Below are 12,822 nucleotides of genomic sequence, written 5' to 3' on the forward strand. Positions count from 1 at the left end.
TGAGGGAGAGAAAGGGTTTGAATTATGAGTAGAAGAGAAGTATTAGTAGATAAATAAAATAAATAGAAAGAGATGAGAGAGAGGGAATTCGAATATTAAATAAAAGAAAAAGGAAAAATATTTTTGTTTTTATTTTAAAAATTAGTTAATATTCGAAAATTAAGAAAAGGAATAAAATAAAATTAGTGTTTGAAATAATTAGTTAATTAAAAAGGTTTTTGAAAAAGAGGAAGGTGATTTTCGAAAATGAGAAGTGAAAAAGTAGTTAGGTGGTTTTGTAAAAGATAAGAAATAGTAAGTTTTGAAAAGATAAGAAGTCAGAAAAAGATTTTGAAATTAAAATTTGAAAAAGATATGATTTGAAAAAGATTTGATTTTAAAATTGATGACTTGACTAACAAGAAATTACAAGATATGATTCTAAAATTTAAAGATTGAACCTTTCTTAACAAGAAAGTAACAAACTTGAAATTTTTTGAATCAAATCCTTAAATGTTAGTAAAGTTTTCGAAAATATGAGATGGAAATAGGAAAAATATTTTGAAAATCAATTTTAAAATTTTCAAAAATACTAAGAAGAAAAATGAAAAGATTTGATTTTTGAAAAAGATTTGAAAAGAAAGAATTTTTAAATTGAAATTTTGACTTGACTAACAAGAAACAACTAAATTTTAAAAATCTTTGACTAAGTCAACCCAAAATTTCAAATTTTATGAGTGAAATAAGGAAAAGATATTTTTTATTTTTTTTGAATTTTAATGAAGAAAGAGAAAAACAACAAAAAGACTCAAGACAAAAATTTTGGATCAAAACCAATGATGCATGCAAGAACACTTTGAATGTCAAGATGAACACCAAGAACACTTTGAAGATCAAGATGAACATCAAGAACTTATTTTTGAAAATTTTTTTGAAAAGAATGACATGCAAGACACCAAACTTAAAAATTTTTAAAATTTTGATTCTAAGAATCCGAAAATGCATATGAAAAATAAGAAAAAACACAAAACAAGAAAATTTTAAGATCAAACAAGGAACCTTTATCAAGAACAACTTGAAGATCATGAAGAACACAATGCATGAGATTTTTCGAAAATCTTGGGAAAATTTGAAAACATGCAATTGACACTGATAAACCACTATTTTATGGTTTATCTTGTGCTCAATTTAGTGGTTTTTATCAAGCCTTTGCCCACTTATTCATATGATTTGCATGGTTTTACATTCTCTTTCCTGATTTTGTGCTATGATTGAAAGCATGTTTCTTTGGTTTTAATTTAGTTAATTTTAAATCCTCTCTTATTATCATTCGATGCCTTGATATGTGTGTTAAGTGATTTCAAGGATTACAGGGCAAGAATAGCTTAGAGGATGGAAAGGAAGCATGCAAAAGTGGAAGGAATACAAGAAGTTGAAGAAACTGCTAAGCTGTCTAGCCTGACCTCTTTGCACTCAAGCGGTCATAACTTGAGCTATACAGGTCCAAATAACGCGGTTCCACTTACGTTGGAAAGCTAACGTCCGGGGCTTCGATTTGATATATAATTCACTATAGTGGCTGTACATATAGGTGACGCGAACGCGCGCTTCACGTGGACGCGTCTCATCTGTGAATCTCATTCCACGCAAATGCGTGGATGACGCCTTCACGTCACTTGGCCGCGACCTGTTCGGACCAGAAAGCGCTGGAAGTGACTTCTGGGCTGTTTTTGATGCAGTTCTCAGCCCAGAAAACATAGATTAGAGGCTGGGAGTGGAGCAGAATCAGATGATGCATTCATAACTCACAATTTTAAGTTTTAGATGTAGTTTTTAGAGAGAGATGCTCTCTCCTCTCTCCTAGGATTTAGGATTAGGATTTTTAGAAATTAGGATTTATCTCATCTTTATATCAGGTTCAATATTCCTTTATTTTGACTTCTCTTCTACTTTGAGATACTTTAATGCTTTTATTTGTATTTGATTTATGTTGCCCAATTGGCTTATGACTATTTTCCATGTTAGATTTGACTGCTTTGAATGAATGTTATTTGAGGTATTCCAGATATTTATGATTTTTATTTAGCTTTTTATATTATTGGCTTTAATTGATTAACTGGAAGCTCTTGAGTTATCAACTATTCATGATTGATTGTTATGTCGGCTAATTAACTGGAATTCCACTAACTCTAGTCTTTCCTTAGGAGTTGGCTAGGACTTGGGAAATCTAACCAATTGGTTCACTTGACTTTCCCTTGCTTACGCAAAGGTTAACTAAGTGGGGTTAACTTCCATTCTTATAGGAGTAACTAGGATAGGACTTCCGAATCTTCATATCTTGCCAAGAGTTTATTTTATAGTCAATTATTTATTTTATTTGTCCTTTAATTTACTTGTTCCCCACTTTTAAAACCCCAATTTACAAAACCCTTGATTGCTTGGTTTAGAAACTATACTTGCAACGAGAATTTATTATAACTTCTAAACCATCAATCTTCAGTTCTTCAGACACCAAACGTAGGATTTGACACCAGACTCAAATAAGAAACACAAAATATTTTTTGGGTTTTTTTATTTTATTAAAAATTTTTTTTGAAATATATTATTATTTAAAAAAAGCTTCTTGAAAAGAAAATAAAAGTTCAAACAAGAAAGAAAAGTTACACAATCTAAGCAACAAGATGAACCGTCAGTTGTCCAAACTCGAACAATCCCCGACAACGGCGCTAAAAACTTGGTGCACGGAATTGTGATACACAACTCCGATACAACTAACCAGCAAGTACACTGGGTCGTCCAAGTAATACTTTACGTGAGTAAGGGTCGATCCCACGGAGATTGTCGGCTTGAAGCAAGCTATGGTCATCCTATAAATCTTAGTCGGGCGGATTCAGAATGTTATGAAAGTTTAGATAATTAAAAGATAAATAAAACATAAAATAAGATAGGGATACTTATGCAATTCATTGGTGGAAATTTCAGATAAGCGTATGGAGATGCTTTGTTGCTCCTGAACTTCTGCTTTCCTATTGCCTTCATCCAATCATTCATACTCCTTTCCATGGCAAGCTGTATGTTGGGGGATCACCGTTGTCAATGGCTACCGTCCGTTCTCTCAATGAAAATGGTCCGGCTACGGGTTACATAGGGCTAATCATCTGTCGATTCTCACTTGTGTTGGAATAAGATCCAATGATCCTTTTGCGCACTATCACTGCGCCCAACAGTCATGAGTTTGAAGCTCGTCACAGTCATCCCATCCCAGATCCTACTCGGAATACCACAGACAAAGTTTAGACTTTCCGGATCTCAAGAATGCTGCCAATTGGTTCTAGCTTATACCACGAAGACTCTGATTTCACAAAATTGAAAGGCTCTGTTGTCAAGAGAGGCAATCATGTGTCGTGAACCAGGAACCCAAGAGATACACACTCAAGCTCTCGCAGATAGAACGGAAGTGGTTGTCAGGCACGTGTTCATAAGGGGAGATGATGATGAGTGTCACGGATCATCACATCCATCAGGTTGATTTATGAGTGAATATCTTAGAATAAGAATAAGCGTGAATTGAATAAAAACAATAGTACTTTGCATTGATTCATGAGGAACAGTAGAGCTCCACACCTTAATCTATGAGGTGTAGAAACTCCACCATTGAAAATACAAAAGTGATGAAGGTCCAGGCATGGCCGAATGGCCAGCCCCCAAAACATGATCAAGAGATCAAAAGTGATCCAAAGATAGTCTCAAAAATGATCTAAAGATATAAATACAATAGTAAAAAGTCCTATTTATACTAAACTAGTTACTAGGGTTTACAGAAATAAGTAGATAGTGCAGAAATTCACTTCTGGGGCCCACTTGGTGTGTGCTTGGGCTGAGCATTGAAGCTTTCACGTGCATAGGCTTTCCTTGGCGTTTTACTCAAACTTTGGTGCCAGTTCTGGCGTTTTACGCCAGAAAAGGGTCTCTGACTGGCGTTTAGACGCCAGTTTAGGCCATCAAATCTTGGGTAAAATATAGATTATTATACATTGCTGGAAAGCCCAAGATGTCTACTTTCCAACGCAATTAAGAGTGTACCAATTGGGCTTCTGTAGCTCTAGAAAATCCATTTCGCGTACAGGAGGGTCAAAATCCAACAGCATCTGCAGTCCTTTTTCAGCCTCTGAATCAGATTTTTGCTCAGATCCCTCAATTTCAGCCAGAAAATATCTGCAATCACAGAAAAATACACAAACTCATAGTAAAGTCCTGAAATGTGAATTTTCCATAAAAACTAATAAAAATATAATAAAAACTAAGTAAAATATACTAAAATTTATATAAAAACAATGTCAAAATGTGTATAAATTATCCTCTCATCAATACGCCCTAGAAAAGATCTCATGGACATTCCTTGGTGTTTCAACAACATATATATTCTATCATGCAACATGAAAATAATAACTACTGAGGATCCATACGACAGAGAAATATTTACAACTAACCAAGCGAAATGTAAAAAAATTAATAAAACTACTCAAAACGAGGAAAAGTACTACAAAAAAAAAACATTGCAAAAGTATCTTGAAAGGAGAAATTTTTATCCCCCTTGGAATCATAGATCCTCCCCCACACTTAGTATGTGCACGGTCCTCCGTGCATGCTTATGCTCCGGGGAAGTGAAGAAGGGGGCCACCTTCAGCTGGTGGACTTGGAAGTAGGTTGATCAACCGCATCATACTCCTCCCCAGCTGGCTCGGATGAGGATCAAGGAATTGGGCCGGGGTCTCTTCCTTCTAACCTTGCCGCTATCCACTAGAAACACTTTTGCTCCAAATGCTCCTTATAGTGGATATCGTGCAAGATGTCTTCAAACAATTCGGGAAGAGGACGGAGAATGGGTAAAGCAGTTGATGAGGTTGGTAGACTTGGTGGTGGTGCTGTGGGTGTCTTCCTCTTTGAGGGGGTGGTTAATTTTTCCAAATCACCCCAGGGATGAACATGTTGCCTTTAGGAACCATGAACATGATATCTTACGGACGCCATTCTACCCCTGCTGCTTTTGCTATTTGCAACGATTCAATAAAATATTTATTTGAATTGGTGGGTACATGTATCAATACCCAATACAATGAATTTTGTTATGATGAGGATAACCAGAATTCGAATCACTTTTGAATTTATTTCAAATTCCATTGATATGATAACATCGATATCATATCATTCAAAATCAAATCTAATATCAATAAACTTTTTTATTAACTATATATTTTTTTCACTAGGTAAATCGAATTTTTTGTCCTTTAATGAGTCGATATGTATTCACATCACCATCGATGGAAAAGGAATGCTGACGTTCTTTTTCTCAATCAGTTTCCATATCAATGTGCGTAATAAAGGCATAATGGCTATGCTCTTTCCTTCCATGATAGCCCAAAGTAGTAGCGTAGTCTTGAATCTCACATGGATAACATCAGTGCTGGGAATGATATAGTCCGCTACAATTTGATGCCATATACGAGCTTCGGCATTCAAATCGGAGTAAGCTATAGTCGCAGGAATAGAATTTTTCCTTTTGCTATACTCCCATGAAGCACTAGGACGGCCAATTCTTTGAAGTATGGGAGTCAGAGACATCCTCCCCTTAGATGCCTTCGCCTTAATCCAAGGATAGTCATCCTCTTTGGCCGGAATGTGGGGGATCTTCAGACTAGCATCAAGAGTCCGATTGGAAGTATCCAACCATTTTCCCCGGAGGAATACCGACTCTGCTTCCCATCTTTGGTAGTTGGTGTAGAATTCCCGCACCATGGTTTCATTGACTTCAATTGGGTCTTGCTCTAAAAACTCCCAATGAAGTGAGGCAATCCGCTCATGGATAACCGCTTTGTACTTGAGCAGAACCTTGAGTGGTCGTTCCCAATGGATTGACCTTTTCTTAAAGCTATCGTATTGGAACTGTGCTCTTCGGTTGATCAATATGTCCAGTTTGTGACTCGGTTGATCCATGAAACATGGTAGTGATGCGTGGGTTGAAGGTTCCACAACCGGCAAAGCGACCGGTTTTTTACCATTTTTCCGCATCCTACGAGAAAATAGAAGATATTTCATGTTATAGGACAACAACAAATTTAGCACAAGGAAGAAACACTTAATAAAGTCAAGAAAACTAAATTCTTAATTGGAAGCTTGAAGATAGTGTGATTCACAAGAATGACGGTGTATATATTTTAATGGTGCGCGCGGTTGGAACATACACACCAGCCGCACACAACAGCGATCACACTCCCAATTCAAATAAAGGCTCAAAGCTTCACGACTAAGTGCTCATGTTGCAAGAAAGTGAAATATAGAAATGCAAGCAACTCTAAGCAAGCACCAAAAGAGAAAGGTCAATTGTTCATCATCGACAAATGGTAATCACATATACAATGTTCTTTAATTTGAGGCCAAAAGATGTTTGATCAAGACATCATTAAAAATTGAACATTTGCAAAAGGATTACTCAATTTAGATTCCAAGATTAACACTGAACTTAGATTCTATCAACACAATGCAATTGCTACTTATGCTCACCCATTCACAAAATACACAATTTCTTGGCAAACATGGGTGGCTGAACTCAAAGCATGTGAGCATGGAAATGCATTGGTGACACATATTCATCAACATCAAAATTCACAAATGAGGTTGCACAATTCATACATAATGCCTCACAAAAGATAAATTGAAAACATATGATGGCCAAGTCAAATGAATCAAACAAGATATTCATCGAGGCATTTTATCAAACATGTGGTATGCAATGTGTAAACCCATCACAATTAAGCTCAAAATTGATAACAAGCAACCCAATAATCAAGAAATAACACTTTGCAATACAAGAAAACAATAAGAAGAAAGCAACAAATTTAATCCAAACAACATAAAAGAAATGAAAGCGGCTAAATCAAGCTGTCCCTAACCATGTGCTTGTGGCATGCAGGTCCAAGTGAAAAGCTTGAGACTGAGTGGTTAAAGTCGTGATCCAAAGCAAAAGAGTGTGCTTAAGAACTCTGGACACCTTTAATTGGGGACTTTAGCAAGCTAAGTCACAATCTGAAAAGGTTCACCCAGTTATGTGTCTGTGGCATTTATGTATCCGGTGGTAATACTGGAAAACAAAGTGCTTAGGGCCACGGCCAAGACTCATAAAGTAGCTGTGTTCAAGAATCAACATACTAAACTAGGAGAATCAATAATACTATCTGAATTCTGAGTTCCTATGGATGCCAATCATTCTGAATTTCAAAGGATAAAGTGAGATGCCAAAACTGTTCAGAAGCAAAAAGCTACTAGCCCCGCTCATCTAATTAGAATCTGAGCTTCACTTAAAACTTTGAGATATTATTGCTTCTTAATTTCTTTTTATCCTATTTTATTTATCTAGTTACTTGGGGACAAACAACAGTTTAAGTTTGGTGTTGTGATGAGCGGATATTTTATACATTTTTTGGGGGTAATTTCATGTAGATTTTAGTATGTTTTAGTTAGTTTTTAGTATAATTTTATTTATTTTTAGGCAAAATTCATATTTCTGGACTCTACTATGAGTTTGTGTATTTTTCTATAATTTCAGGTATTTTCTGGCCGAAATTGAGGGAGCTGAGCAAAAATCTGATTTAGGCTGAAAAAGGACTGCTGATGCTGTTGGATTTTGACCTCCCTACACTCGGAATAGATTTTTTGAAGCTACAGAAGTCCAATTGGCACGCTATTAATTGGGCTGGAAAGTAGACATCCAGGGCTTTCCAGCAATATATAATAGTCCATACTTTGCGTGAAGATAGATGACGTAAAATGGCATTCAACGCCAGTTCCATGTTGTAGTCTGGCGTTCAGCGCCAGAAACAGGTTGCAAGTTGGAGTTCAACGCCAGAAACATGTTACAACCTGGCGTTCAACTCCAGAAATAGCCCAAGCACGTGAGAAGCTTAAGTCTCAGCCCCAGCACACACCAAGTGGGCCCCAGAAGTAGATTTCTGCACCAATTATCTTAGTTTACTCATTTTCTGTAAACCTAGGTTATTAATTTAGTATTTAAACAACTTTTAGAGACTTATTTTGGATCTCATGACATTTTTAGATCTGAATTTTATACTCTTTGACGGCATGAGTCTCTAAACTCCATTGTTGGGGGTGAGGAGCTCTGCAGCATCTCAATAAATTAATGCAATTATTTCTGTTTTTTCATTCAAACATGCATGTTCCTATCTAAGATGTTCATTCGCGCTTAACTGTGAAGAAGGTGGTGATCCGTGACACTCATCACCTTCCTCAATCCATGAATGTATGTCTGACAACCACCTCCGTTCTATATCAGATTGAATGAGTATCTCTTAGATTCCTTAACCAGAATCTTCGTGGTATAAGCTAGAATTGATGGCAGCATTTATGAGAATCCGGAAAGTCTAAGCCTTGTCTGTGGTATTCCGAGTAGGATTCTGGGATTGGATGACTGTGACGAGCTTCAAACTCACGAGTGTTGGGCGTGATGACAAACGCAAAAAATCAATGGATTCTATTCCGACATGATCGAGAACCAACAGCTGATTAGCCGTGCTGTGGCAGAGTATTTGGACCATTTTCACTGAGAGGATGGGAAGTAGCCCTTGACAACGGTGACACCCTACATATAGCTTGCCATGGAAGGAACTTTGCACTTTTGCATGAGTTGAATATTATATTACAGGAATTCAGAAGACAAAACATCTCCAAAACTCTAACATATTCTCCATTATTGCACAACAAGTAATTATTTCACGCTCTTTTATTTTTTTAGTAATTCAAACTGATAATTATAATTGATCTCCTGAGTAAGAATAATAAAATAAACATAGCTTGCTTCAAACCAACAATCTCCGTGGGATTCGACCCTTACTCATGTAAGGTATTACTTGGACGACCCAGTGCACTTGTTGGTTAGTTGTGCGGATTGCAAAAGTGTGATTGCAATTTCGTGCACCAGTTCACAAGGTGGTTGGTATGGTGGATATAAATTGGGGTCATATAGAGGTATTTGGTGGCAATAGGATGTGGATTGAGAGTATGATGGTTGAGGACTATGTTGAGAGTATGGTGCATCGAATGATGGTGGTTGAGTGGCATAATCATGATAAGAACCATCATATCCATGGGAATGATATGCATTATAGGAGGGGTTGCAATCATAGTAGCTTGGTTGAGGAGGTTGCCATGAGAATTGCTCACATGAATGTGGCTCCCTTCTCAAGAATTCTTTCCTCCCATAATGTGAGCCATCATTAAAGTTTCCATTACCTACAATATAGTCATGACCATATCCAAAACCACAAGGGTGAGAATTCATATGGAACAGAAAAAATTGAAACAAAGAATATCAAAAAGTAAAGAAAAAGTAAACTCCTAAGTACTAGCAAAACCAAGAAATAACCAAAAAGTAAGATATTCACAATATGAACATATTCATAATAGCCAATAACATAACACAATTGCGATTCTGATGAGCTATATTTTGTCGGTATAGAAATTTACCAAATAGGTTTGTCGTGAGTATACTCTAAGCCAACAAACTATAATACATCAAACAAAGAAAGTGTGTGTCCACAATCCAATTCAATAACCGAGAGTATTAGTCTCAATCATTCTCCCTAGGAGTTGCCCTAAGGTGCACATCATTGGCAAGGAGTCTCTTGGTATTTGAGGTTGAGTATGAAGAATGTAAACAAGCTTGCATAAAAGTAATGAACGAGTAGCAATGAAACTAAGGGACACAAGAAATTGGAATCAAGCAAAAGTGAATAACAATCAATCAATATAAAAGCCTTGGATAGGGTTGGGAATTGGACTTCCTATCATCATTATCTCTATCAATTGTGATGTCAATTGGTTATTGCTCCACTTAGTTAACCTCTAACTATGAAGAAAATTCAAGTGGAAATAATCAACTTGAGTCCACAAGTCCTAGTCAAATCCTAAAGAGAGACTAGAGTTAGTGTCATTCAAGTCAATTAGCAATTTCCAATTATCAATCAACAAAAGCTTTGACAATTCAAGTGTCTCCAATTATCCAACCCCTAAGTCAAGAGTGAAATTCTACTCTATAGCTAAAGTTGACATTTTCTCAAACAATTGGTGAGTAACAATGAAAGTCATCATGAAATTGAGAAAGGAGATTGAATTAAAGCTATAAATTGCAAACAATTAACAACAATCAACAATTAACAACAATTAACATGAAATTCCTTAATTCATTAATAGAAATCAAAGTAACAAAGTCTAGATCCAAGATCCACAATGTTAGAACAACAAAAACACTAAATTAAGAGTAGGAGAAGAAGATCTACAACTAGAACAATGTATAATTGAATCAAATTCAGATCTCACCAAAGAATCCAAATACAATTGGGATTGAGAAAGCCAAAAACCTAGAGAGAAGTTGGAGTTTCTCTCTCTAAAAAGTGTAACTACCAAAAACTAACTCTCAAAATATCTAAATGTGTGAAAAGAGTGAATCCCCTTCAACCCTTGGCTCTTTTACTCTTTTTCCGCCAGAATTCCACTCAGAATTGGGCCATGAGCTTCTCTGAAATCGCCAGGCACGCTTTCATTAAAGAGGTCACGTGCGCGCATCATGCGTCAATGAGAATTCTGGCCAGCTACGCTGAAGCGTCGACTTTTGCGCGCCAATTCCAAATCTGAGCTCCCATGCCTGAACGTAGGCTGCGCGTGCGCGTGCGCGCTGATTCCAATGCTTCAAAATTCCACTTTTATGCTCCTTCCACTTATGCATGCTTTCTTTCCCTCCTCTAGACCATTCTCGCCGCTATAAGCTCTGAAATCACTTAACAAACAGATCACGACATCGAATGGTAATAAAGGGAGATTAAAATATAGCTTATTTAGAGCCTAAAAAGCATGTTTTCAACCATTAAGCAAAATTAGGAAGGAAACACAAAACCATGCATTTTATGTGGATAAGTGTAAAGGAAGTTGATAAAATCCTCTAGATTACTGGTACATGAAATTGTGATACACAACTTTGTGCAGCTGACCAACAAGTGCACTGGGTCATCCAAGTAATACCTTACGTGAGTAAGGGTCGATTCCACAGAGATTGTTGGCTTGAAGCAAGCTATGGTCATCTTGTAAATCTCAGTCAGGTGGATTCAAATGGTTATGGAGTTTTGATAATTAAAAGATAAATAAACATAAAATAAAGATAGAGATACTTATGTAATTCATTGGTGGGAATTTCAGATAAGCGTATGGAGATACGTTATTCCTTCTGAATCTCTACTTTCCTACTGTCTTCATTCAATCATTCATACTCCTTTCCATGACAAGTTGTATGTTGGGGATCATCGTTGTCAATGGCTACCTCCCGTCCTCTCAGTGAAAATGGTCCTCTACGGTTTCTGTACGGCTAATCAACTATCAGATTTCTTGTCTCGGATGAAAAATACCAGCCACAGCTACCGCATGGCTAATCAGCTGTCGGTTCTCGATCGTGTCAGAATAAGATCCAATGATCCTTTTGCACACTGTCACTGCGCTCCACAGTCGTGAGTTTGAAACTCGTCACAGTCATCCCTTCCCAGATCCTACTCAGAATACCACAGACAAGGTTTAGACTTTCCGAATCTCAGGAATGCTGCCAATTGTTTCTAGCTTATACCACGAAGGTTCTAATCTCATATTCAGATGCCCCATTGTCAGAGGGGAAATGATGTGAATCGTTGATTAGAGACTGGTGCACGAAATTGTGATCATTAACAATGGCTCCAACAACTTGGTGCTCTCAAACGTGAATCACACTTTGTCACAACTCTGCACAACTAACCAGCAAGTGCACTGGGTCGTCCAAGTAATACCTTACGTGAGTAAGGGTCTATCTCACGGAGATTGTCGGTATGAAGTAAGCTATGGTCATCTTGTAAATCTCAGTCAGGCAGATTATAATAGTTATAATGGTTTTCGAATGTAAAAATAAATAAAGCATAAAATAGAGATAGAGATACTTATGTAATTCATTGGTGGGAATTTCAGATAAGCACATGCAGATAATGTGTTCCTTCTGAATCTCTGCTTTCCTACTGCTTTCATCCAATCATTCTTACCCCTTTTCATGGCAAGCTATATGTTGCGTTTCACCGTTGTCAATGGCTACCTCCCGTCCTCTCAGTGAAAATGGTCCAAATGCTCTGTCACAGCATGGCTATTCATCTGTCGGTTCTCGATCATGTTGGAATAGAATCCTGTGATTCTTTTGCGTCTGTCACTACGCCCAACACTCGCGAATTTGAAGCTCGTCACAATCATCCCATCTCAGATCCTACTCGGAATACCACAGACAAGGTTTAGACTTTCCGGATCTTAGGAATGGCCGCCAATAATTCTAGCTTATACCACGAAGACTCTGATCTTTCGGAATAGAGGCTAAGAGATACACGCTCGTTCTAAGGTAGAACGGAAGTGGTTGTCAGTCACGCGTTCATAGGTGAGAATGATGATGAGTGTCATGGATCATCACATTCATCATGTTGAAGTGCAGCGAATATCTTAGAATAAGAATAAGCATGAGTTGAATAGAAGAACAATAATACATGCATTAATACTTGAGGTACAGCAGAGCTCTACTCCTTAATCTATGGTGTGTAGAAACTCCACCGTTAAAAATACATAAGTGATGGTCCAGGCATGGCCGAATAGCCAGTCCCATGAAGGTCTAAAATCGCATACACTGATTAAAGATCAATCAAAAGACCGAATGGTCAAAAGACTCTTAGTACAATAGTAAAAAATTCTATTTATACTAAACTAGCTACTAGGGTTTACAAA

This window comes from Arachis duranensis, chromosome 10 (genome assembly GCF_000817695.3).
Source record: "Arachis duranensis cultivar V14167 chromosome 10, aradu.V14167.gnm2.J7QH, whole genome shotgun sequence".
NCBI lineage: Eukaryota > Viridiplantae > Streptophyta > Magnoliopsida > Fabales > Fabaceae > Arachis > Arachis duranensis.